Source organism: Pinus tabuliformis, chromosome 9, assembly GCF_031772625.1.
Source record: "Pinus tabuliformis cultivar Carrire ecotype Pingquan chromosome 9, CPIR1, whole genome shotgun sequence".
Taxonomy (NCBI): Eukaryota; Viridiplantae; Streptophyta; class Pinopsida; order Pinales; family Pinaceae; genus Pinus; species Pinus tabuliformis.
Window position 1 is genome coordinate 285,059,007 of NC_142307.1, and position 26,029 is coordinate 285,085,035.

A 26,029-nucleotide genomic window follows, 5' to 3' on the forward strand; every position below is an offset into this window, starting at 1 on the left:
ATGCAAAACGTGGTTGTCATTGTGGAGGCAAATTTAATTGCCAAAAGAAATAGAGCCAGCACAGAGAGGAGAACAACCTTTAAGGAAGAACCCTCAGCCATAGACCAAAAGCTGGATGCCATTATCAATGGCATGCATAGGCTAGTAGACAGAGTGGACAATGTTGAGAAAAAATCATCTTGGGACGGGCAGCAAACCAACACTGTTAGGGACCCGAACTTCAGAAGGAATCAAAACCCAAACGCCGGAAGGGCGAGCCCAGACCGTGAAATAAGGCCTCCTTTCCAAGAAAATTACGCTGAGACATCAACATCTAATGAGCCCATAGAAGACACTCACATAAACCTAATGGGTTTGAAGAACGAGAAACACGTCTTCTTAACTAAAGAAGACCAAAATAACGATAACATGCATCAATGCCAAACTCAAACACAACAATCTTTCAACTTTGAACAAGCCTATGACCCAGCCGTTTATGAGCTAAACAAGCAATATAAGCTAAGAACCAGAACGATTGATGTGCCCAAGCCCATCAAACCAAAGGAAAAACAACATATCGATAAAATCAAAGGCAAGGCCGTTATAACAGAACACGTTGAACAATTTGTCCCAAACCCACGGCACGTAACCATAGATGATATAACTATCAAACAACCTTCTAAAAAACAGCCTGTCTTACCTTTTGCCTCAAAGGAGGACGTGCACAGTGTTCCAAAAATCCTGTCCATAACTGAGCAAATCGCTGATAATTCCAATGAAAAAGAGAAATCTTCCATCGTCAACAACAAGACTCCACTGGAAAAGCCATTTAATTTAGAGGCACAGATTGGAAAACTTAAGATATCCATCCCCTCTTGGAGCTTGCCAAGCATGATGTTTATAGGCAGCAAATACAAAGATCGTTACAAATGCCAGAGGTTAAGGATGATGTAAATGTTTTAGATGATACCCCAGAGCTGCTCTTTGGCCCAGAAGTCAATGGAAAAATAGTCAATGGAGCAGTTTTTCCATTTTATATCAATTTGCATATCCATGATAAAAATTTTACATAACGCAATGTTTGACTCAGGTGCATCGCACAATCTTATGCCTAAGGCGGTAATGGAAAGCCTAAACCTTGACGTAACCAGGCCATACAAAGATTTATTCTCCTTTGACTTAAGTCAAGTCAAGTGTTTAGGCTTAATCAAAGACTTGTGTGTCTCCTTAGTCCAATATCCTAACAAGACAATCCTCATGGATGTGGTGGTCGCTGACATTCCACCAAAATACACCATGCTCCTATCAAGATCTTGGGGAGCAAAACTCCAAGGATCGCTTCAATTAGACCTCTCTTACACCACTATATCAGTCTTTGGGCAACCAAAAAGACTATATAGAGAAACACTCATGAGATATATGGTGTGTAGCGAGGATGAGCCACAAAACTTCCCCATCTACTCGATCCATACTGATATGGATTCATTTATTTTGTTTAATAATGATAGCCGCCCTTTAACTGATGTCAAGCCGTCGGCTTTAGAACAACAAGCACACATCAATGAAGAATCGGTTGCACATACCCATGAGACTGTCACAATAGCCAATGCAACCAGCACACAAGAAGAACCTCGCCAAACACGAGACTCAGGTCTGCCCAATCCTAAAATGACTGAAACTCTCAATACTAACCACAAGCAAGAAATCGCATGGTATTTAGAGTTTGATGGTTCAGTAAACAAGTTAGGAGCAGGGGCTGGAATATGGATTCACAACACACATAACAACCATGCACAAGGTCATGCATATACACTAAATTTCAAATGCACCAACAACATGGCTGAGCATGAGGCACTCCTCTTAGGCCTTAGGCTACTCAGAGCTTTAGGAGCTGCCAAAGTGTCTATTCTAGGTGACTCCGACCTAGTAATCCAACAAATGAAAGGCAACTTTGTTACTAATGACAATAGAATGAGGGCATATAGGACTGTTGCCACTAATATACCCAATACATTCACTGAAACCACGCTTGCCAAGATCTCAAGAGATCATACCATTCATGCACATAGTCTAGCCACTTTTGCTAGTACATGCAAGCTTCCCTTTGAGCCAAATCACCATTTCACTGCCGAGATAAAACATAGGCCTGCTATCCCAAATAATGTTAAAGATTGGCAAGTGTTTGAAAGCGATGAACAAATTAACAATTTCCTCACTCTTGAGGATGAGTTTTCAAAAACTAACATTGACATGGATACCATGACGGATGAAGAACAACAAACAAATGAAAATCAGTAGGCTATAACAGCCAAACAAATGTTGAACCCAACTGTTTTTGATAATGCAAACATACAAGAGCTGAAATAGATGCATTTGGAGGAAATATCCAAAACAGAGGCCGAGATCATTGATTTAAAGGATAAATTTCTCCCTGTCGGCCTTACTCCATTAGAAGATATGTTTGATGCTAATGATGTTCCCAACAAACCAAAAATACTGCCCTTAAACACTGCTATAGAATAACATAACATTGGGACAGCAGAGAAGCCCAAAATGATCAAACTATCTCAATCTTTGCCAATGGATCAAAAGCCCAAATATGTTGATTTGTTCAAATAATTCCAAGATGTATTTGCTTGGAGTTATGAGGATTTGAAGTCCTATGACACCTCAGTGATCCAACACACCATTCCCTTAAAACCAAACCAAAAGCCCTTCAAACAGAAACTTAGAAGAATCAATCCCGTACTCCTTCCCTTGATTGAAAAGGAAGTGAAAAGGATGTTTGAAGCAAGTATCATAGCACCCATCAGATTTTTTGAATGGGTATCCAATCTTGTTCCCACAAGAAAGAAGACATGTGAGATTAGACTATGTGTAGATCTAAGAAATTTAAACCAAGTCTCCCTAAAAGACCATTACCCATTGCCAAAAATGGACCACATCCTACAAAGAGTAGTGGGGTCATCAAGAATCTCTTTGCTAGATGGCTTTTCAGGTTTCAATCAAATACTGGTTCACCCGGATGACCAAGACAAGACAGCCTTTACCACACCGTGGGGAACATTCATGTGAAAATGCCTTTCGGACTTAAAAACGCTGGTGCTACCTTTCAAAGGGCAATGGATATTGCATTTTCCAAGGAAATACATGATTTCCTAGTTGTCTACCTCGATGACTTAACCCCTTTCTCCAAATCTGATCAAGAGCACCTAAAACATTTGAGGCAAATATTCATGACATGTAGGAAATACGGCATTTCCTTGAACCCCAAGAAGTCCCTCTTTGGCCTTGAAGAAGGAAAACTCCTCGGCCATATCATCTCAAAAGACGGGATTAGAATAGATCCTGAAAGGATCCAAGCCATTTTGCAAATCCCATATCCAAGGAATATAAAAGAATTGCAAGCATTCCTAGGAAATATCAATTTCCTAAGGAGATTTATCACAAATCTAGCTGAACTGACAAGACTGTTAAGCAACATGTTAAAAAAGGATGCTAAGGTAAAATGGTCTCTTGAGACCAAGCAAACCTTTGAGAGTATCAAAACTACCTTAACCAAATCCCCTGTCCTCACAAGTCCTCAATTTGATAGGGACTTCATCATATTCTCATTTGCATCTGAGCACACCATAGCTGTTGTCCTTTTGCAAAAGGATGATCAAGGAGCTGAAAAGCCAATTGCATTTTTTAGCCAAGCCTTAAGAGATGCTCCCTTGAAGTACCAAATCATGGAGAAGCAGGCCTACGCTCTTGTCAAAGCAATCAAAGATTTTTGAGTTTACATTTTAGATTCACATGTGATTGCCTATGTCCCAAATGTTGTTGTAAAAGACATATTAACCCAAGAAGGGTTAGAGGGAAAAAGAGGCAAGTGGATTGCTAGTATCCTTGAGTATGACATTGAAATAAAACCAACCAAGTTGATAAAGGGACAAGGTTTAGCCAGACTGATGTCTGAAACAAATTTTCAAGCCTTATACATTAACCAAATGGACAATGAACAGGAGCTGGCAACTCCACAGATCAGTGAAACCTTTTTGCAATATCCATGGTATGCTGATATATGCTTTGTATTGTTAAACCTGTTTTCTCCCCCAGGATTGTCCAAAACCAAGAAAATATTTTTAAAGATGAAGACTTCAAAGTTTTGCGTCATAGATACCGCATTATTTTGGAAAAATCATGAGGGCATATTGCTTAATTGTTTGACCATGAATGAAACTAACAATGTCATGAAACAATTCCATGCAGGGGACTGTGGAGGACATCTATATTGGAAGTCCACTGCTGATAAAATTCTAAGGGCTGGTTTCTATTGGCCCTCCTTGTTTACAGATGTAAAGAAGTTTACTACCTCGTGCCATAAATGCCAAATCTTTGAGGGCAAAAGAAAGTTGTTGCCTCTGCCTCTCAATCCCATTTCAACCGAAAAGCCTTTTCAACAATGGGGTCTCGACTTCATCGGAGAAATCCATCCCTCTTCCTCGGGCCAACATAAGTGGATTTTAATAGCCAACGACTATTTCACCAAGTGGATTGAGGCCATCCCATGTAGGCAATCCAATGACTCCACAATTATCCAATTCCTTAAGTGCAATATCCTGTCCAGATTTGGCTGCCCTGAGAAGATCATCACTGATAACGCCGCTGCTTTCAAATCCAAAAAGATGATCAATTTTTGCCATAAATTTCATATCACCTTAGGCCACTCTACAGCCTATTACCCTCAAGGTAATGGCCTGGCCGAATCATCCAACAAGAGTCTGATCAATATTATCAAGAAGATCTTAGAAGAGAACAAGAAGAACTGGCATAGAAAGCTCACAAATGCCCTGTGGGCAGACAGACTTTCAACAAAGAAATCCATTGGGATGAGCCCTTATGAGCTGGTATATGGCATGGAGGCCAGATTTCCATCTTCCTTGGGCATTCCCATCATCAAGTTGTTACAAGAGATCCAAGCAGAACCAAATAATATTCAAAGAATAATAAATCAGACCATTCATCTCCAGCAAACCAGAGAGCATGTGTATGACAAAGCTCAAATTGTGCAAGAAAGGCTAAAGAGAGCATTTGACAAAAGCACTAAAGCTGAGGATTTCTTTATTGGCAATAAAGTGTTAAGGTGGGACTCACGAAGAGAAGACAAGGGAAAGCATGCAAAATTTGATTTTCTTTGGAAAGGCCCATTTTTAATCAGTGTTGTGTAAGGCAATAACATGTATTTTCTCAAAACTATAGATAACAACACAATGGAAGACGACCCCTTAAATGGCCGAATGTTGAAACATTATCGAGACCCCTTTTAAAGGATACTGTGCCCCTGTATATATCTATACATTAGTGTTTGTATATATCAGAGCTTTCCTTTTATTTTTCATAAGCAATTCGATTGCTAGTAGCCACGCAGCATAGTATGGGGACAGAGTAGCACAAGTCCTCCATTTCAAAGCTCTGTCTTTGCATTGATTTTGGGAAAAGAGCGCAGTTCTGAAGAAAAGAGCCAAAGGAGCGCAACATTCGAAGCCTCTATTCGTTTGAAGTTAATTTCAAAGAGAAACACCTCAAATTTCCTCCCGATTATCAAGTTACTTCAAAGGGTGCGCAAGGCAGGTTTAGATATATTTTAAATGTACTCAATGGTAAAGGGGTAGCGCTGTTGTTTATAACGGCGAATTCAATTAAAAATGCTGCATTCAGGTTTCCAGCTCTTCAATCAATAGTATCAAAACAGAGGAGCGTTTTTTAGTATTACATCTACAGCCTGTTCAAAAACAAAATTAGGAGTAGTTGCTCCAGTTTTCTCCCTTTTTGTGTTTATTTCAAAAGGCAGTTCTCAAGCAAAAGTGCATGTAATATCAAGCGCGTAGAAGAAAACAGGCAATGCTTCATATTCACAGTGATTCAGTTGAGGCAAAGTGTTGCTCATACGTCAAAATCCCATGCATTTAACAGTCAGCACAAAGAAGGTCTCAGTCCTACAGCAACAATAGAAGATCAAGGCAGTCTGACCTGCTGTTCTTGGCTTTTCACAAGGAAAAGCCATCCCCAAGTGGAGCCACTGTTAGCCTCCTACTGCAGCAGGTATTCATCTTTCATGATCGACATTTTTACATGCCAAATATGTCATACTTTGCATGTTGCAATGCTCCATATTTGCTACAGAGGCCAGAGAAGTGTCCATGAGAATGTGCTAGTCTAAATGCCACTGCTATGTTCCCTTTTGATGAGTTGTTCCATTTTTGATGAGTTTTTTCAGTTAAGGGAGGGCCAAACAGCTTAATCTTGGTCTCCCTAGGTTTCAATTTCCTGTTGTAGAATATAGAGAATCAACATCTGTCCAAACAGCTTAATCTTGGCAGATTTGTAGATAGGTAGAGAAACAAGGGCGCTCAACTGCTTAATCTGAGCCCCTGGATGAAATAAGTGTAGATGTGGATAGGAGGATAGCAAGAAGAAAATAATGAAAATTTGGGTATGCTAGTTCAAGTGCACCCAAACCAAAAGAAGAAAAAATGTTAGGCAAGTAGGCTGGGTAAGTAGTTTGGTGGTTGCAGAATCAAGCTGTGTGATCCATTTCATGCTTTCAAGTGTTATACCTTTTCAGATCACAAATGAAAAGCAATTTTCCCGTGGAATACTTCAAGCGAGACATGACTAACTCCCCCTTCTTCTTATTCCCCAAATCACTCATTAACTTCCCCAAAGAGGTCAAGATCTGCTTGATATCTCTTAAGTTTCATCATTTTCCATATCATTGCCTAAGTAAAGATCTGCTTTGCTTAAGGATGCTTATATTTCTTATACGAGTCATTTTCCCCTTAATAGCCTAAGATTGCCTACTTAGTGCTCTCTCATCACATTTCATATTAACTGCTAACTTTATTATGTAACTCCTTATATTTTTCCCCTCCCCTACTAAAACTATGTCAATAATTCCCCTATATACTTATCCCTTCCTCTGGTTGAAATATAACCATAAGTATCGCTTGGGAATTACTAAGTTTACTTGAAACTTAGTAAGAACCCTCATTTCACTCAAAAAACCATCTTCCTAAGATATTTGGACTCCCTCCAAAACACAAAAACCCCCTTCAAATGCCATCGGACTCACTCTGATGCATCAAGAGCCCTTCCAAAAGCTTTAAAAGGCCATTTCTGATCGCATTAACTCTCCTCCGATAAGTCTTCCTCTCCTCCGACGCGATATCGCTGTCGGAGGTCGTAGCATTCATTCATCGGCCCGCCCCTTTATACTCTCCCGAAATCGCTTCGCCGATGCGATTTCGCGATCAGCAGTGGCAAGGTTTTTACCTATATACATACGCCCCCTCTCGTCCGCCGATGCGATATTGCTATCACATCCGAAAGTATATCGCATCGTGGTTCGTTCATTTTCGCAATATTTTCCATTATCACACCGCCGCATGCCATATCACCTTTCCAAAATTGGCGATCGCCCCCATCGAATCATATATATAAAAACCATTGTCCTCTGTCCCTGCCGATCTCCGAGTTAAAACCCCGCCGTACTGCCACGCCATCCTGCCACATCATCCTGCCACATCATCCTGCCACGTCACTACCATACTGGGACCCCCTGCTGACGTCATACTGACGTCATGCCGATGTCATCACTAAAGGAAGGCGTGAAGGGCGCAAATCGCAGCATAGAGAGCCCAGGATGAAAATCTGTGGCAGTTTTCGATGCGCGATTAGCGCTAATCGCGCATCGCTAAGGAAAAATGACCAAAATGGAAAGCCTCATATCGTTCAGCTTCCAAGAGGCCCGAAAATTTGTAGTTTTAACAGGATTTCTTCATTTATGATTCCTATTCACATCGGCCAACGCCAGTAGCATTCCAGAAGCCATGGAAATCATTTGCAGCAACCATTCTTGCCTTGAAAGGGCAGAAAAGGGGTGATTTGACAGTTTCAAACACGCCGAGGGAGAGAAAATGGCCTGATTCAAGTGTCAAAGAGTATCAGAGGAAAGATGAATCCTGAATTAAATTAAAGAGTATCAGTGAAGCGGAAAAGAGTATTAGTCTGAAGTAGGTGAACATTAAAAGCCCCCAAACAAAGTCAAAGAAAGCGGTATAGCCATTTAAAGGCTCTCAAATCATAGTTAACACACATCAAATCCACTCAAGAGTAGGGGATCAAAGCCCAAAGCACAGTTATGGCTGAATGAAACGAACAAAGCCATAAGGACAGATTTCAAATCATATTATTGAGGCAGCTGCCCAACGTGGCGCCTAGATATCTTCTTGCATTTATTTCACGACAAGATTAGATTAAAAAACTCATCTCCCTCAGATATGTTTAAGACCTATTGTAATGAATATTGTTAGGTATTTTCCCTATAAATCACCTTGATGCATTTCTTAAAGAGTTGGTTGGTTGTATAGCTCCAAGAGAGACTCGCTCTGTATACCTGATGTTTTACTTAATCAAAGACTGTGAAAGGCTTGGAGGAATGACTGTGTGTTGTGTATGAATGTTTTCAAGAATTGAATGTGGAATTCTTGTGCTGCAATATGAATCAATAAGTGTTTCTTACCTTTGTTTTCCATTGATGTACCATCCAAAATAGCAGAAAGAATGAATAGTTTAGAATTGGTTTAATTGCCCTCTATGCTCAATTTATGTTGTTTCTATATGTTTTCATCTGAATTAGAAATGAATATGAATTCCCTCTGGCTCATATTTCCCTTAATTCACTCATGTTTGACAGTTATCTAGGGATTCTTCACTGCTCCTAGATAGAGCTCATTCACCTTCCCTCTGCTAAGCTAAACGAGATATTCTTAACTGCCTCTCATTCCTAGCCTTCACTCCATCCTTTAGCTTGAATGAGTGTTTCATGTGCAGCTAGCTTGCTCCATATTCCCTCTTGTGACCAAGAAAATGCACCAGCAGTCCTACTCCTTGACTTCATGCCCAATGGTTCTAAAACTTTCATGTTATCCCTGCCTCTTTACTTGAAAGCATCATCCATCCCACCAAAACTAAAACAAAACCCTTTGTACTCAATAACTAGCCTAAAATCATCATCAGCAAAAGCTAAATCCTAAAGAGAGAGCCCTCTCTGACTGCTGGTGGGCTAGCACCTGCAGTCCAAAGATTGGTTTGTGGTTACCTCGGTCGTATCCCTCAAGGAGCTAAGGGACAACCTGAGTGATAACATAACCATAAACATTTTCATTAAACAATCCTCTTGAAACTTAATCCCGAGCTTATGTATATGCCAATGAAATTTGATTAGATGCAGAACAACCTCATCCTCGTTTTCGTCTATGAATTTGGGCAGATTAGTTTGCCCATCTATGTAAGGAATACGATTTGGAAAACTAGGAATGTGAGCACGATTCATAGGAGCATACCTTCGAGCAGTTGAATCCATTTTGAAAACAGTTAAGTCACCAATAAGTTCTTCAAACTACCTATTTTTGAATAGTGGAGTCGCCATGAGAATTATAATTCTTTGGATTCTTCAACATTGGAATCACCAGGTGAAGGATGCACAACATTTCTTGTGTCTGAACATTGTTCACCATCAACAATCAAATCTGATCCTTGTCGTTATTTCCCAAGGAAAATATGATCTTTTGTTCCCTGGCAACAGTGCCAAAATGTTATCCCCCACAATGTCCCAGGCTAAGGAGGAGATCGAAAGAGGTAACTTCAAACCACTTGTAGTTCAGCAGCTAGCCCTGCTAAACTAGAGAGGGATCTCTCTAAGGATTTCACAGTCAATGGCTGGAAGGGAAATGGATTTTAAGTTAGATATAATAGTTTTAATTGAGTTTTTGAAAATTTAGGGTTTTTTGGATTACTGGACCAGGGATGAGAAAAACCCATTAGGTTTAGTTCTTAAAGGGTTGTAGTAGCATGCATAAAGAGGAGAAATATAGTAGTTTCTTGTGATGAATATGAGAATTTGGTCAACGTAGTTTAGGGTCTAAAAATCTTAGAAGGTCAAAATGAGCATGTGTTACTGTAAGGAAAATCACTAAGGAAATAAAAACATGTTAAGAGACATGGATTCATTCATAAGAAACTGATATAGAAAGAAAAAAACATAACAAACTCACTGCACTTGTATACTGGAAAAGTAGTTGCAGCTGCTCCTTGATTAATTGTGTCAAAACATAAGATACAAGTCCTCTCCTCTGAAGTCCAACCCTTCTCTCTAAAAGAGAAATGATACATATAGACTCAAACAAACATAGTCCCCACCTTTAGGGGTCGCATCCCTAAGTGGTGGAACAGTTTCCAATAATCTCTCAACCAACAAGTGATAGTGAGAAGGTCAAAAACAAACTCTTCTCTTAGACTTTGATTTGAGTTTTGCTTCATTTATGAGGCCTAATTAACCATAAAAACAACCTATCATGCCTATTTATTCATTATTACATCATCTAGACTTCTAACTACTAAAGTTACATCCTCAATTTACCTTTGACCAACTCAAACTAGAAAATTTGAGAAATTACATAGTGGAATTTTTAATTAAAATCTCAGAAAATTGCATAAGCGCAACGCCAACTTTGAGTCCACTTTTAGGTGCCTTCCTGAAGTCAAAATTGAAATCTGAAAGAATGGTAAACTAGCCTTGTCTTTTTATTTTCCATAACATCTTGAATTTTTTAAAATAACCCATGCGAAGGCCTTAAAAAACTGATTCTCCCAAGGTGTCTCCAAAAGTGCAACGCATGTCAAAAAGAGAGGCAGAATGTTGACTTTTTACCCCTTTTTCTTATTTTTCTCAAAATCTGAGCCCTACTTGAAAAATTTGAGGAAATGGGTTTTGAGAGGAGGCCATTATATTTCTATAAATTCAAGCTACTTTTCATTTGGATCTCTGAGGAAAAATCGCGCTGTGTTCTGTAACTAGTGCAATTTCTGAGTTTTGCACCAAATTTCACCAAAAACCAAAAATGCTAAAATAAATCCCAAAATTGGTCCAGAAGTGCTAAATGAGGTTTATTATGCTATCATGGATTCCTAAGAAATAATCTCATATTTTTCCTTCTCATTTTTAATTTTTATGGTTTTCATTGAGTTTGGCCTTCTACTGCTTGATTCTGACCTTGGCAACCTGATTCCTTGTGTAATAATGGATGCCCATCTTCCTTTGTAACTTGTTGTCCCTGTTAACCTTTTCAAGGATATTCTCAAGGTGGCAATTGATCTTGTCAAGCCAAAACTCCATGTTTTCATTTATTTCTATGGAAATCCTCTCCTTAAAGGTTAATTCTTCCATTGGTGGCTTTTATTCTCTTCTAGGTCTAGGTTCATGCCTTTGAACCAATACTCCCCATTATTGGTTATCCTTATGGAAAGAGAGATGGCATCAAATGAGAATTTGAAATCAATCCCTACAATGGTGGCCTTTTCTCCTTTCAGATTGGTGGCAATCAAATGATTGATTTGTTAATGAAAACTTACCTCTCCCACTCTTTGACAAAACCCTAAGTAGTTGCCATATTCAAAGCATTGTCTTATGAATGGTGAAGAATTTATCTCATTTCTATAAGATCCCATCCTAGGGTCTTCTACCAGATCTATATTCTCTAAAATTAAATGCAATAAGAGGCAATAATTTATTTTCTTACAAGACATTTAAACAATGATAATTTACCATTTAGAATCTAATTCCTACAATTTAATTAGTGCAAATTTCATTTCAATCACTTACATGAGTAATCTATGCATAGAGAAATACCTGTATCGATGGCCCGGTGGAGATGCCCTTGAGCTACTGCTCCTGTTGGAACACTCCTCTTGACTATTGACTAGATTTACCTCTCAGCCAACTAGGAAGTAATTCCTAGCCCAAGAAACCTCCACAGGTTCCCTAGCCCTCCGAGCCCAAGTCCAACCAGTTGTAGTGTGTGTGTCCAAGACCAAGATAAACAATACTCTCTTCCTCTCTCTCAATAATTCCTCCAAAATTACAGCCAACCAAAACCAAAAGCAAGACCCAGCATCCCCTTCCTCCTCTCATCCTTCCCCTTTTATGCCCCCTTCTCTTCTCCACCTCAACCACCTCTCATTAATGTCATAACTTCTCCCTAATCCTTACATTTGACTTCTCTTTTCCCAAGTAAACAGGAGAGGAAATTTGGGAATGTGATTGATATGAATATAAAAATGTGTAATTAATTGGAGAGGACCATGTCTTCTCCCAAGTAAATATTTTGGGGATAAGAGATGAATATATAAATTAGTAATTAATTGGAGAGGACCATGTCTTCTCCCAAGTAAATGTTTTGGGGATAATAGATGAATATATAAATTGGTAATTAATTGGAGAGGACCATGTCTTCTCCCAAGTAAATTTGAGAGGACATTTGGGAATGTGATATGAATATAAAATTGGGTAATTAATTGGAGAGGACCATGTCTTCTCCCAAAGAAATATTTTGGGGATAAGAGATGAATATAAATTGGTAATTAATTAGAGAGGACCATGTCTTCTCCCAAGTAAATCTGAGAGGACATTTGGGAATGTGATATGAATATAAAATTGGGTAATTAATTGGAGAGGACCATGTCTTCTCCCAAGTAAATCTGAGAGGACATTTGGGAATGTGATATGAATATAAAATTGGGTAATTAATTGGAGAGGACCATGTTTTATCCCAAGTAAATATTTTGGGGATAAGAGATGAATATATAAATTGGTAATTAATTGGAGAGGACTATGTCTTCTCAAAATTTTAAAAAATTGGGGAGGTAAATTGGGAATAATAACAAAATTTATATCAGTACCAAATTTACAGTTTCAACAATGTAGGTATGTACCAATATTTATTGATAATTATAAGTCCATATTTAAGGAAATTTAAACACGTAGTAAAATTTGCAGGATAATATTAAATAGGGCATTACATACACTCCTCCTTCAGAAAACTTCATCCCGAAGTTAGAATGTAAAAGATACAAGAGTTCGAAGCAGTTTGGCAATAAGGCATAACAAATGGAGAGAGAGTTATAGTAGTAAAATTTGATAAGTCAGACAATGACATTACTTCCCATCAAGAGTCTCCAATTGATCTATATCCTCCTATCCTTCCTGGCCTACTTCCATTCCCACCCTATCCATCCTCTGCTGCTATATCTGGTGGCATAGGCTATACCAATCTAACCACTGATAAAACCAATATGGTGTAAGCGTCGACTATATCGACCTAACTTCCCCAACAGGCAACTGGAAATCGTCATCACACGTTTAGGGGAGCGTGTCCATCACTGCCCTCCCACGATTCCAGGTTTGGAGGTTACACGATGGGAAATACCTCCACCCCTCCTTACAACTAGGGTCAACACCAACTGGGAATCGTCATCACACGTCTATGGGAGCGTTTCCATAACTGACCTCCCACAATTCCAGGTTTAGAGGTTACACGATGGGAAATACCTCCACCCCTCCTTACAACTAGGGTCAACACCCTAATATGGATCACACTACAATGTTGGTTGGATACTTGTCATCGAATAATCCAATCAGGTAGTCTTGCCACCTGTCATTTACATTTTACCCATGTCATAAGAGTGCATATCAAGTAGATACCAAATGTAATAGAACAATGTATATCATACCTTTCCTCAATGGATGTCTCGACCTTCCCTAATGGAAGAGTAGATCTTGGTTATCATATAGTTCTTTCCAATCCGCGGGTTAGTTCTCATCCATGCATATACATAACAACAAAATAGATATAGATACGTGATGAATAGAGGTCTTGGGGAAATTGGATGCTAATGTTATTGAAAAGACATGTACATTCGGTGACTCTGTAGGCTGGCCTAGTACCAAAAACCTCACTCTTTCCTTCAAGTTGAGAGCAAGGCCAATTTCTTTATAAGAAATGAAATAAGTAGTAGAAGGAATCTGAACTAGTAACAGACCCAATATATAAGTATAGCACTCATTTATAGTCATGGCCATTCTTTTCATATTTATAACCATGAATTACAACTCAGAATGCCACAATTAGTTGCAAATTTTCCATGGATGACAACATGTGTGAGTTGCCTCATCTGGCCAAAATATGATTACTTAACAACCACATTGTCCAAACTGAAGCTGTAAACAAAATAAAACAGTTGCACACACCTACCAGGTGCTCTTCGGACTGCTACATCAACCAAAAATAGGCAACCAAGTCCATCAGAAAGCATATGTTCATTTTGTAAACCTTTTAAGTGCTCATCCCGTTCATGCTAATACTTTTTATGATCCATAGGTTTCAATACACATATTTATATCAGTCTTCTATGCAATGAAAATATTTGACATTTAAACTAGTGCATATTAATCTCTAATCAATGCTCATCAAACTTATAAACCATGATATCCATAACAGTAAAGACAAAGCATATTCGTCAAACCTATATTTTTTTTACTTATTTATGTTAGTCCTCAAGGTGACGAGAATATCAGATATTCGAACTCATGCATTTTCAATCTCTTATAGCTTCTCAATAAGCATAATTAGATTGTGTTAAAAGTCAATGTAATTCAACCTTGATCATGGTCTCTTGTTTTTTTGTTTTGTTTATGCCCTTGCTTTTTACTCGAAAGAGATCAAAATCCGAGGAGTGGATATTTCTGAATCTGAATTCGAGAAGGAGATGAGTGAAATACGGGATTCAAAACCAAGAATGATTTGTATGAATAGTTGGTCACGTTGTTTGTGTTAATAAACACCCTCAGTTCATTTATAAGAACAATAAACTAGGTATATATATGTGTATTTCTTTTCATCATAATAATTGTTAGGATAAACATGAATTAATATTTAGAACACTTGTATATAAAAAAAAAAAAAAAATCATAATCAATTTTGAAAAGAGCCAGTCTTCCAAAGAAAAGACGAACCTTTAGTACCTTGAAATTCAATTTCAGTAGATACCTTGAGCATGGATAAAAGAAGATCAAGGCCATACTTGAATGGCCTATTCTAGAAAGTAAAGCAGAGTTAAGAAGTTTTATTTGATAATTAGATATTTAGAAAATATCTATTAACATTTCTGGCATAGCTGCAGCCTTAACAGACTGCACCAAATGTCAACATTTAGATGAAGTAACACTAGAAAAAGGTATTTAGCTACCCAAAAAGGGAAAACAATATGCCCCATGCAGTAATGCATTAAATATTTTCCTGGGTGAATATTGCAGTAGCTATGGAATCAGCAGGATGCAACATAAAATATTTTGGGAGAACTATAGTGGTTTTGGTGATAATGGGTCGGTTTGGGTGTCTAATGTTGGTTGGAATTGGAATGGAGATATTTATCTTCCTTCTCCTTGTTGGTATAGATCCTCAAAATGGTGTGAAATATCAGAGAAATGAAGGACATTATTCTATTTGTCAGATAACCAAGGTAGGTGTTTGGTCGTTCATGGAAAAAAGTGTAGAGTTTGAAGTAGATTTTTAAGTGTTGTTTCCGTAAGCGGTATTTTCAAAAAATAGAAATCTATTGATTTTGCCTTCCTCTAGTTAAATTTAGAGATACAATTATCTAATTTAATTTATAGTCCACACAATCTAGCGAGATTTCATTGCGAGGGGGAGCCAGGTGCCAGTAGATACTGAGTATATCCCCATCTTCTTTGAACTCAACTTCTCGACTTTGTCTATAATTAACACAAAATCTCCTATAATTATTAGTTGCATAATGGTCTAATCTTTCAGTAGAATCAAAACTTTGCTAAGGGTCATTATTCCCACAAGTTTGTTGGCAGTTTCTCCTATACTAACTCTGTCAGAATTGCCTCTTGAAGCTCTATCAATGGTTATTTTAATTAATAATTTTAATTATCTTATTGCGTTTTGGGACTTTTATTACCAAGTGTGTGGTTTTTAATACTTTAGAAATTACATATGCTTTTATAGGAATTGCATTTTCATTCTCATTCTGGCTATGTATCGTTTCTCATATACCTAGTAGTCGTTTTGACCTATTTATGATTACTGGTTGGATGTTATTAAATTATAGGATCTTATATAATACTGTCGTGGCGGAAAAAGTCGTTTGTGCGGACACAGCTGACCTCCCTAGGAGTCTAAACTCTCTAGCGACAAACAAGACAAAATGGAGCGATCTTTCTCTAAATACACCTTTTAAAACATGAAAACTACAAGTGTTTAGGCTTACCTTATTCCAAAACGCTATTGTTGTAGTCCGTCCTTGCTGATCCGGATGAGCTCCTCCTTCACATCAATTCCTGCAACCACAAACAATCAAACAATTACCAAGCACTTGCATCTCATATAATAAAACATATATTCAACATGCAGACCAAGGAACACATGAAATAACTCATTAACACAAGCTATTGAGAAAAATGAACCAGTTTGTATTAATAACGAAACAAAGAAACTCTTACAACTTGGCCTTGGTGTTGTGCAAGTTCCTCCCAGGGTCCATCAAGGGTTTTCCTCTACTTTGACAAAGCTCACCCACTTCCAAGTAGAATCAAGCAAAGACAATCTCTCCTCACAAGGTTCTAAATGGGAGTGAGCTCCTCGGGATGTGAGCGCAATTGGAGTGTATTTGAAAAAATACACAACAAGAAGCGCAATAGGTTAACACTTAAACATTTAAAATATTGCAAATTTCCAAATAAATTTTTGAATTCATTAAAGTTTTAAACAATATTTTTTTTATAATATTAATTATTAATTTATTATTTCATGAACTTTGTACAGGTTGGAGTCCCATAGACTTAATGACATGGTCTATGTCTACTACAATCTTCGATTGTGGGTGAAACAACTAGAGAAGACACCTGATACGGAAGCCATCTCATTGGATGGGATTGACACCACTGCTGAATGGAGGGTTGAGACCGAGAGGCCTCTCATGGATCCCACTGAGGATTGGTTAGTGCAGGATGAGGGGGAGGAGGAGGGGGAGGAGGAGGAGGAGGAGGAGGAGGAGGAGGAGCAGGAGCAGGAGCAGGAGCAGGAGGAGGAGGAGTTGGAGGAGCAGGAGGAGGAGGTGACACCGCCTACCCGGGCTACCCGGGCTACCACTACCACCAGTAGAGGACGTGTTCTCCGTCCACCTCAGCCTCTTGTAGCTGCTACTACTAGTTCTTCAGCTTCTAGAGCACGTCAGACTCCACTGCCATTTCCACCACCACAGGCACCAGCTTCTACATCTAGAGGGAAAGAGAAAGCTGTGCCATATTCTCGCAAGAGGGGCAGAGGAAATCAATAGGATTAGACTTTCATTTTATTGTATATGACATTATGACATGATGAGATACATTATCATATTTTTTGTTGATATTTTGAGGCTGAGTTGGACTTGGGACTCAGGACTTACTATTCAGGACATGATTCAATGTTATGTGTGATTTTAGCGCTAGAAATGATATTGAACATCTTATATATTAGTTTTTTTATCATATTTATGTGTCAATGTATTTATTTTATGTTGTAGATGGTTTAGATATTAAAAAAATTGAAAAAAAATGAAAAAAAATGAATATTTTTGTGCCAAACGATTTTTTCCGATTTTTTCCCGATTTTAACGATTTTTCCGATTTTTTCCCGGCGCCGATTAAATCCCGATCGCGATGTGTGCAACATTGGCGTGAATATCGGCGGTAAGTTCAGGAGGAGAAGACTCTCTTGTCGGAGAATCAGGCAAAGTGATAATTGGAGTATTTGAAGCCTTGGAAGACTTCTTCTTGCTCTTCGTAGTCACGATACCAATCATACCATCAGCGGCATGAGATCCCGAAGGAGCAGCAGCGATTTGATTCGACTTTGGAAGATTCGGAATCTTCTCGTGTAATGTACCCGACTGAGTGTAAACTAAGTCAAGGTATTGTGCCTGAGCAATGACTTGCTCCTCAGTAACTACTCCGGCCTTAGCTACATCTTCAGTAATCTTCGGTAATAATGATTTGACAAACCATTCAGCTAAGATTTGGTCCGGGATAAAAACTTTCACTAACCTCCTACGACGTCTCCACTCATGGATGTGATCAGAAATGTACGTGGACGTCGATTGTTTTAGTGAAGTTAATAACTCCGTGCCGTTATCGTATCTGACCGGCAACTGAAAGTGAGTTAAGAACGACGTAGCTAACTGACTAAAGTTGTAAAAAGAGGCCCGTGGTAACTCAATGTACCACTTGGCCGCGAGACCAATGAGTGTACGTTGAAAAAGACGTAAGCGGATGGAATCATCTGAGATAGAATTCGAAGCACACCAGAGGTGGTAAGTCATCACGTGATTAGACGGATCCTCTCCAGACTTACCTTCAAACTTGGGTATATCACTGGGCAACTTATTTGGCATTGGCGGCCAGAACTGAAGATATTGAATTGGATCATTAGTTAGGCGCGTCAAGTCGGGTAAATCCAAAGTTGCGATAAACGGTAACTGCCGGTTAGGATCTCTAAAACTCTGGGTCACAATACCAGCCCCAGGAGGAGGATATCCAGGATAACTAGGAACAGGAGTCGCATTTGGGATATTATATCCTCCTGGAAAACCAGGATTAACCGGACCGTACTGGGGTTGTTGAGGTTGTTGATAAGTGTACCCAGGATACGGTTGATACTGGTAAACCGGTTGTTGGACAGCTTGCCCATGTTGGTACTGTCCCTGGTACGGAGGTTGAACAAATTGAGGTTGAGTAGTAACAACCGTACTTATACCAGGCTGACCTATAGGCATCTGGACCGTAGTTTGAATCGTAGATCCAGACAACGGTAAAGATGTCTGAGGTGTGGTAACAGGGACAGTAGAAACTGGAGCCTTCGATACTCCAGAAGTAAGTATGGTAGATGTAGCGGTAGTTGCAGCAGCCGTTTGAGATGGAGTGCTAGGTGCAATTGGCGGCTGAGTAACTACCGAAGTTATAGAAGTTTGAACATTTGGCTGGACAAGTTGCGGTTGCTGGGTTGGACCAGAAACTACGGGTTGTCCAGCTTGAGGAACCATCTGTACACTTGGCTGCAACATCTGTTGACCCTGTGATGGATCCCATACTAACATTCCAGGGTATTGACCCGTAACAGGTTGAGGATACTGAGATCCATAACCGGATTGAGGGTAGGATTGATAATTGTAAGGTGCAGTTCCCACACTTGGAACATATGACTGACCTTGAGGCGGCTGATAACCTTGACTCGAGTATTGACCTTGAGGTTGATAACCTTGAGGTAAATACTGATACTGGGGTTGACCTTGACCTTGAGGTTGGTACCCTTGAGGTTGATAACTTTGGGGTTGATACCCTTGAGGTTGCCATCCTTGAGGTTGCCATCCTTGAGGTTGATATTGATACTGAGGTTGACCCTGGGGTACATATTGAGGCTGGGGTTGACCTTGAGGCACGTATTGCACCATAGGTGCATACTGACTTTGAGGTTGCCCCCCAGACACGATTTGTGTACCTTGAGGTTGCCCCCCAGGCGTTAACTGCGGTTGCCCCCCAGGTGGTAATTGGCCACCTTGAGGTTGAGAAACGGGAACTGAACCTGACATCATGTAAATGTCTCCTACACCCAATGGTACATTACCATTGTTTCCAATTAATAACCCACGATCAACGGGTTGAGGAGATGCCCCCGCGAAGGTACCAGAAAGAGATTGATACCCAGTGGGAACAGAAGGACCGCCGTGTAAAAAAGATTCAGGACTTTGAGTAAACACGGACGACTGACCAGTCATATTTACAGGAGTATAAATACCTCTAGGTGGAAAAGGAGTACGAGGTGGAGAAAAACCTACCCCTGAGTTGTCCAAATAATTGGTTAACGAAAGGTACCAAGTAGTACTTCTAGGAGGACTGTAAAAGATGGATTCACGCTCCCTTAGATCAATAGTAAGTTGACCTTCAAGGTTAGAGACACCTATATCCTCCTCTGGAGCAAGTTCTTCTATAGCAATCAAACCAGTAGGAAGATTTTCGGTGATAATTCTTTCTATTCTTGGTGAATCTGGAACACTAGAAGTTGGAGTAACAGGTTCAGATATTTCAGGTTCTTCGCCTGTATCACTAGCAGACGAAAAATTACCGACAAGCTCAGAAACTGAAACAGCTTCGGGATTATAACCTGTCTCTAAACTTTGGTAATCCGGATGGACTACCAAGGAAGATTCTCCTTCTTCAGGTGAACCTACTCTACTGTCACTAGGAGGAGTTACAAGGACCTTTAACCCTTTGTACTGACCCGGAATGTCTTCAGGAGATTCACCCCGCGATTTACGGAGTTTTCTTAACAAATCTATTCCGGTAACAATCTCAGGAGACTTGCCCCGAAGTCGACGGGACTGTCTCGGTAATTCCGCCACAATTAAAGATTTTTAACTACAACACACGAAAACAAAGTAAAAATTTCAAATCAAACCACCTAAAGTCTTCTAAAGAAGCAAACAAATTTGAAGCACACGCCTAAAGAATCTAGAGTGTCAAACCAAACACAAACAGTAGTCTTCTGGACCAAAAGCGCTAGTTGGTGATGAAATCCAACCTCGCTGGATTCAGTACAGAAATGGCGGGTGGAACAGTTACCCCGGTAACCTGCTTAATGAATAGACCGGCACAAGTTCCTCCACTTTAACCGTCTCGAAGTGAAGTGAACCCCCCGGAAAATCCAAGTGAGTATAACTGACGTCTGTTCCAGGTACAGTGGGACCTTCCCTCCACCGTCACCTCGGTAGAACCCTAAAGATTATGGTCACTAAAGTTACCAATCACAACAATTACACCTGGGGGAACAGTCTAAACTCCGACAGCACGCAAGGGCAGAGTAACAAGCTCAATCCCCTTACCGGCTCCTTGACAGTAATCCAAGGTTTACCGATAAGTGACCCCTGGCTCCTCGACAATGGTTAATCCGAGGTTTACCGTTTGTAATACGTACTGTCTGGCGTCGTTCCCAATGAGGGGGGAATGATCCCCTCACTGGTTCGGACACGAGCTCGTGCTTCTCCTTTAAGAGGAGCTTTCCCAGAATGCAATTGAAACAATTGGATTTATTCTACTCAAGATAAACTATCTGTTTGGTTTTGTAGTCTTGGAGAGTTAAGTACTCACCTACTCCAAGACCCTAGCCTAAGCTATGTTGGTGTTTCAGAGCCCTAGAAAAATAAAAATTACTAGATTGATTTTAATTTAAGCGTTACTTTTAAGGTTGTTTCTTAAGTCAAAAGGTGATGGAAGTGAAACCAGTGGTGTGTTGACTCGACTCGAAACCACTACAAAATGCACCTAGGATGATTTACCCACTACTTTACTTTTTCGATGAATTGCTTAACTAAAAAGTTGAGAGAATGCACTTTTTATAAAAGCAACTTCTTAATTAAAGACAATCAAAGAAACAATTCGTTTGTCTTTTCCAAGCATAAAAACATGACCACTCTTTACTTGCACGAAAAACTCTTTTTCTTCCAAAAACTTTAAATGCTACTTGAAACAAAACTTTTAAAAGGAGATGTTTTTGTATTTTTTCTTATTTAACGAAAAACATAAATCTATTTTAATAAAAATCAATTGCAAACTATGAAATCTATGAAAATTCACTCAAAAAACAAAACAAGTCAAAAGGAAATTACCCTAATTAATCCTAATGAGGCAAAGCCAACAATGATTATTCTAAGGTGTTTTACTTGATCACAATCAAATCAAGGACTAGCTTATTGCAGAACCAAAAACTAGTCAAAACAAAATTCTAATCTTTTTGTTCTTTTGTAAAATGGAAATCAACACTTTATAAACAAGTAATTCGAAATTTGACCCAAAAGACAACTTAAATGGCAAGCTGCTCACACAAGGAGACTTTACGACAGGCCCGACTTCTAAGAAGGCTGACAAACCAGAGAGATCTAAGGCTGGACAACTTTCTACCGTCAAAGTCACTACAGGACCTATTCAAAAATCAAACCCTAGGCCTAAACTTCGTTGAAATCCACTAAAACACTCAACGCTCACAAAACAAGTTCAGGTGAAAATTTTTGACAGGGTACTAAAGGATCTGGGCAGAAAACACTGAGAAAAAACAAAATCTAAAAGCAATTAAAGCAAGAATGGAGTTTTTCTAAATTTTTACAGGAAGACGCAGGCAACCCGTTATAACAGGCGCGGGCCCGCTCTGTGCAAACGGCAACAGCGCGTCCAAAGACGCACTGTGCAGTACTCAGAGGGTGCGTCTTTCTGGAAAAGTTAAGAAAAACCAAATCTAACTAAATCTAAAGCTAAGCCACCCAAATACTAATTCTCACAGTCAAAAACCAGAAAATAAAAATGATTTTCTCAGAGCAAAGTTCACACAAAGGAAAAGACTTTCACATTAATGGAGTCCCCAGCGGAGTCGCCAATTTGTCGTGGCGGAAAAAGTCGTTTGTGCGGACACAGCTGACCTCCCTAGGAGTCTAAACTCTCTAGCGACAAACAAGACAAAATGGAGCGATCTTTCTCTAAATACACCTTTTAAAACATGAAAACTACAAGTGTTTAGGCTTACCTTATTCCAAAACGCTGTTGTTGTAGTCCGTCCTTGCCGATCCGGATGAGCTCCTCCTTCACATCAATTCCTGCAACCACAAACAATCAAACAATTACCAAGCACTTGCATCTCATATAATAAAACATATATTCAACATGCAGACCAAGGAACACATGAAATAACTCATTAACACAAGCTATTGAGAAAAATGAACCAGTTTGTATTAATAACGAAACAAAGAAACTCTTACAACCTGGCCTTGGTGTTGTGCAAGTTCCTCCCAGGGTCCATCAAGGGTTTTCCTCTACTTTGACAAAGCTCACCCACTTCCAAGTAGAATCAAGCAAAGACAATCTCTCCTCACAAGGTTCTAAATGGGAGTCCTAATTCCTGCAGCATTTACCCAAAGAAAATGTATAGCTTCAACCTCCCCTCCCTCTGGCTCAATGCCTTTATTTATAGTGCTGTAAAGAGGTTATTCAGGTCCACCATCAATGGGATAATCCCCCTCTTTGGGTGGGATAGCTCCCTTATTGATGGGATAAGTTCCTCCTTAATAGGGATACATGAACCAACTGGAGGCGCATCCATTTCATCAAACCGACCTCTAGAAAGTTCTAGAAGTAACCACAAGTAACTTTTTTAAGATGAAACTTGCGCATTTTGCCTTTTACAGAAGGACGCACCTGTCCCTTAATATACAGAGCGTCCAAAGACGCAGTCTTTGTGAACATTGTGAGCGTCCCCGCAGCTAAGGCTGGAGAGAATCTGCGTCCCCAGAGATAAACACATTTTTTACAAGACTTTCTCTCTTCTTTGAGTTTGAGATGGATAGCAGAGGCATAAGACTTGCCTAAGAGGGTAGCATGACTGTTGATTGAGCCATACTAACTGTAAATAGTCATGGTGACATTTTTTAGTGTAACAAATACCCCTTTCATTCTTCTTCTGGTAACCTTATTTAAATCTTTTTTTGTCAACCTTCTTGATATACCGAACAATATTCACTTATCTTGGATATACAATAATGATTTGTTTTTTTAATATGTAATAATGATTTACCTTTCCAAAATTTTATAGAAATTATTTCTGATCATTTATTCCAAGCCACCATGTTCGGGATTCTTGCCCGCACTTTGTTCCTTACTTTCTACCTGAAGTTTCCTTTAGGCCACCTGCGAAGATTATTGCTATATTATCTTGGGAAGAATGTTAAACCATTTCTTGATGAATTCATCTGAAATTGACTGTTTGAAGGGGTGGTGGATAATTAATTGGTCTAGGGGTGTCAAGCTTCTCAAACAAATTACACATTTCAATGGGCCTAAGAATTCTCCCTTGCATATGTGTAATGCCCCACTTGCATATTGAGTCAGACTCGAACAGGTCGGCTTGTAGCACATTTTAACAAAATTGATACCAAAGAAAATATAACACTTCTGGTAAAGAAATATATGTTGTAATTAAAAAACCTTATATTGGGAACATTATTTCCTGCGTAAAGAATTTTTTTTGTCCATATCATCAAGCACTACGGTATATAAATTCTCAAGAAAAATTATAACATGGACATGGCAACTGGTTCCCATTATTTCAGATTGTCACTTTTGTTATTCAACATATAATAAGACATGCAATGTTGTTGTGGAAACTTTAAGTAGGGTTGTCATTTAATTATAACTATGCAAATTGAACCATGGGCTTTAATGTAATTGAAGAGGCACAACTAGAAGCACTTTTTGGAGAATATTTGTTAGTGGATGGATTTCGCCTTATGCTAGACAATTGGCCTAATAGTTTGGGAGGTCAAAGAGAAAGTTGTAAACAGGGTTGGGATTGTTATAACCGCAGCTGGGAGGTTGGGGAAAATGTGGAACTTGTGCTGGTGCTAACAATGCTTGCCAAGATATTTGATTTGATCTCAGATTATCTAGCTGTGTGATAGGAAGGAATTGGCCCTTTATTTGTTTCAGGACAAACCGGTGACCTTTCTGTCATATTGATTGCTAGGGTGATATGCCATAGTGAGTTATATAATATAGTATAGGTAGTCATAGAGAGATTTACCAGGAAATAGGATCCAAACATCAAATGCAGGTTAGCTGTTAAATTCCATGTTTATTCTTGGTGAGCTTTGGCAGTGTTTTTTTTCATACTCACACTTTTATATGTAATTTTTTTTGTGCTTTTGATGTGTTATGTCACCTTTAACCAAATCCAAATTGTTCATCATATGCTGATCTGATGGTGCGTCCCATGGTGAAGTGGGTCTTTTCAGTAAGCCAAAAAAATCATTGTTCCTGGATATTGTAGACTTGCATTTCTAGCACCTTCTAAGCTTGATCATGTGGGGTATCTATTTTTAGTCCATTCATCTTCAATTGGGAGACAACAATGGATTTTTTCATTCTATAATTTATTCAAGCTAATGTTTTATTTGTCATGAAACCAGAGTTGTGAGGGAGCAAAAACTGGATGGTGTTGTCATGTTTGTTGATGACAACAATACTCATAATTTGGAGCTTTTTTATGAGATACAGTCTGTGAAATGGATGGGTGCATTGTCAATTGGCATCCTTGCATATCGTGGTCCCTCAGAGATATTACGGATGCAGGCAACTAAGGAAATGAAACTAGACATGAAGGAGAGGGGGGGAGAAGCAAATCTTCATGTACCTGTGCAGGGACCTGCTTGAAATTCCTTGGGCCATTTAGTTGGTTGGCATACTTTTAATTCCATTCCATATGCTAAGAAAAGTGCCAGATTTATTGGTGATGGGGCCACTGTATTGCCAAGGAGACTTGAGTGGGCAGGTTTTTCACTTAATGCAAGACTGGTTTGGAAGGATAGCGATAAACCAACTTGGGTTTGAGACTGGGATGATTGGACTGCAGATGGTCAGGTGGTGGAGAGCCCTTTGTCTATGTTGAAAGATGATTCCTTTGTGGAGCCACTTGGTAGATGTGGTCGTAATGTATTGCTGTGGTGGCTTCGTATGGAGGCTCGTGCGGATAGTAAATTCCCTCGTGGATGGGTTATAGACCCTCCTTTGGAGATCGTGGTTCCAACAAAACACACACCATGGCCTGATCCACCACCTGTATCACATGCATCATCTGTTGCAAGTGACAATACCCTTCCAGATAATTCAGATAAACATCGAGGAAAAGATGGCAAGTCTTTCAAGAAGAGAAGAAATAAACGAAAACATGACAGCCAAACTGAAGCTCAGCAAGTATCACGGGTTTCAGAAAGGGATGGAACAAACAGATGAGAGCTACATTTCGTTAATGCGGGTCTGTGTGGCAAATATTTTTGATTACCAATTTCTTGATGTAAGCCTCAAGGTAACCATGTTGACCTGTACTGCTGCAGGAATTCCGATATACTTCAACTCAATTTTCTAGGTGAAATCTTTTTATTGTTTCTGGGGTTCATATTCTTCACGAAATCAATGCCAGCCAAACAAGGGTCCCTCCCTGATTAAGCTTATCAAGCAGTCCAGTTGGCTATTGACAACGGATCTATACAATATTGAGGTTGATAAGACTGGATC

General features: G+C 39.3%; 1 pseudogene; it reads left to right on the forward strand.

Annotated features, from left to right (window-relative positions):
• On the forward strand, nt 1-26,029 carry LOC149148286 (uncharacterized; annotated as a pseudogene).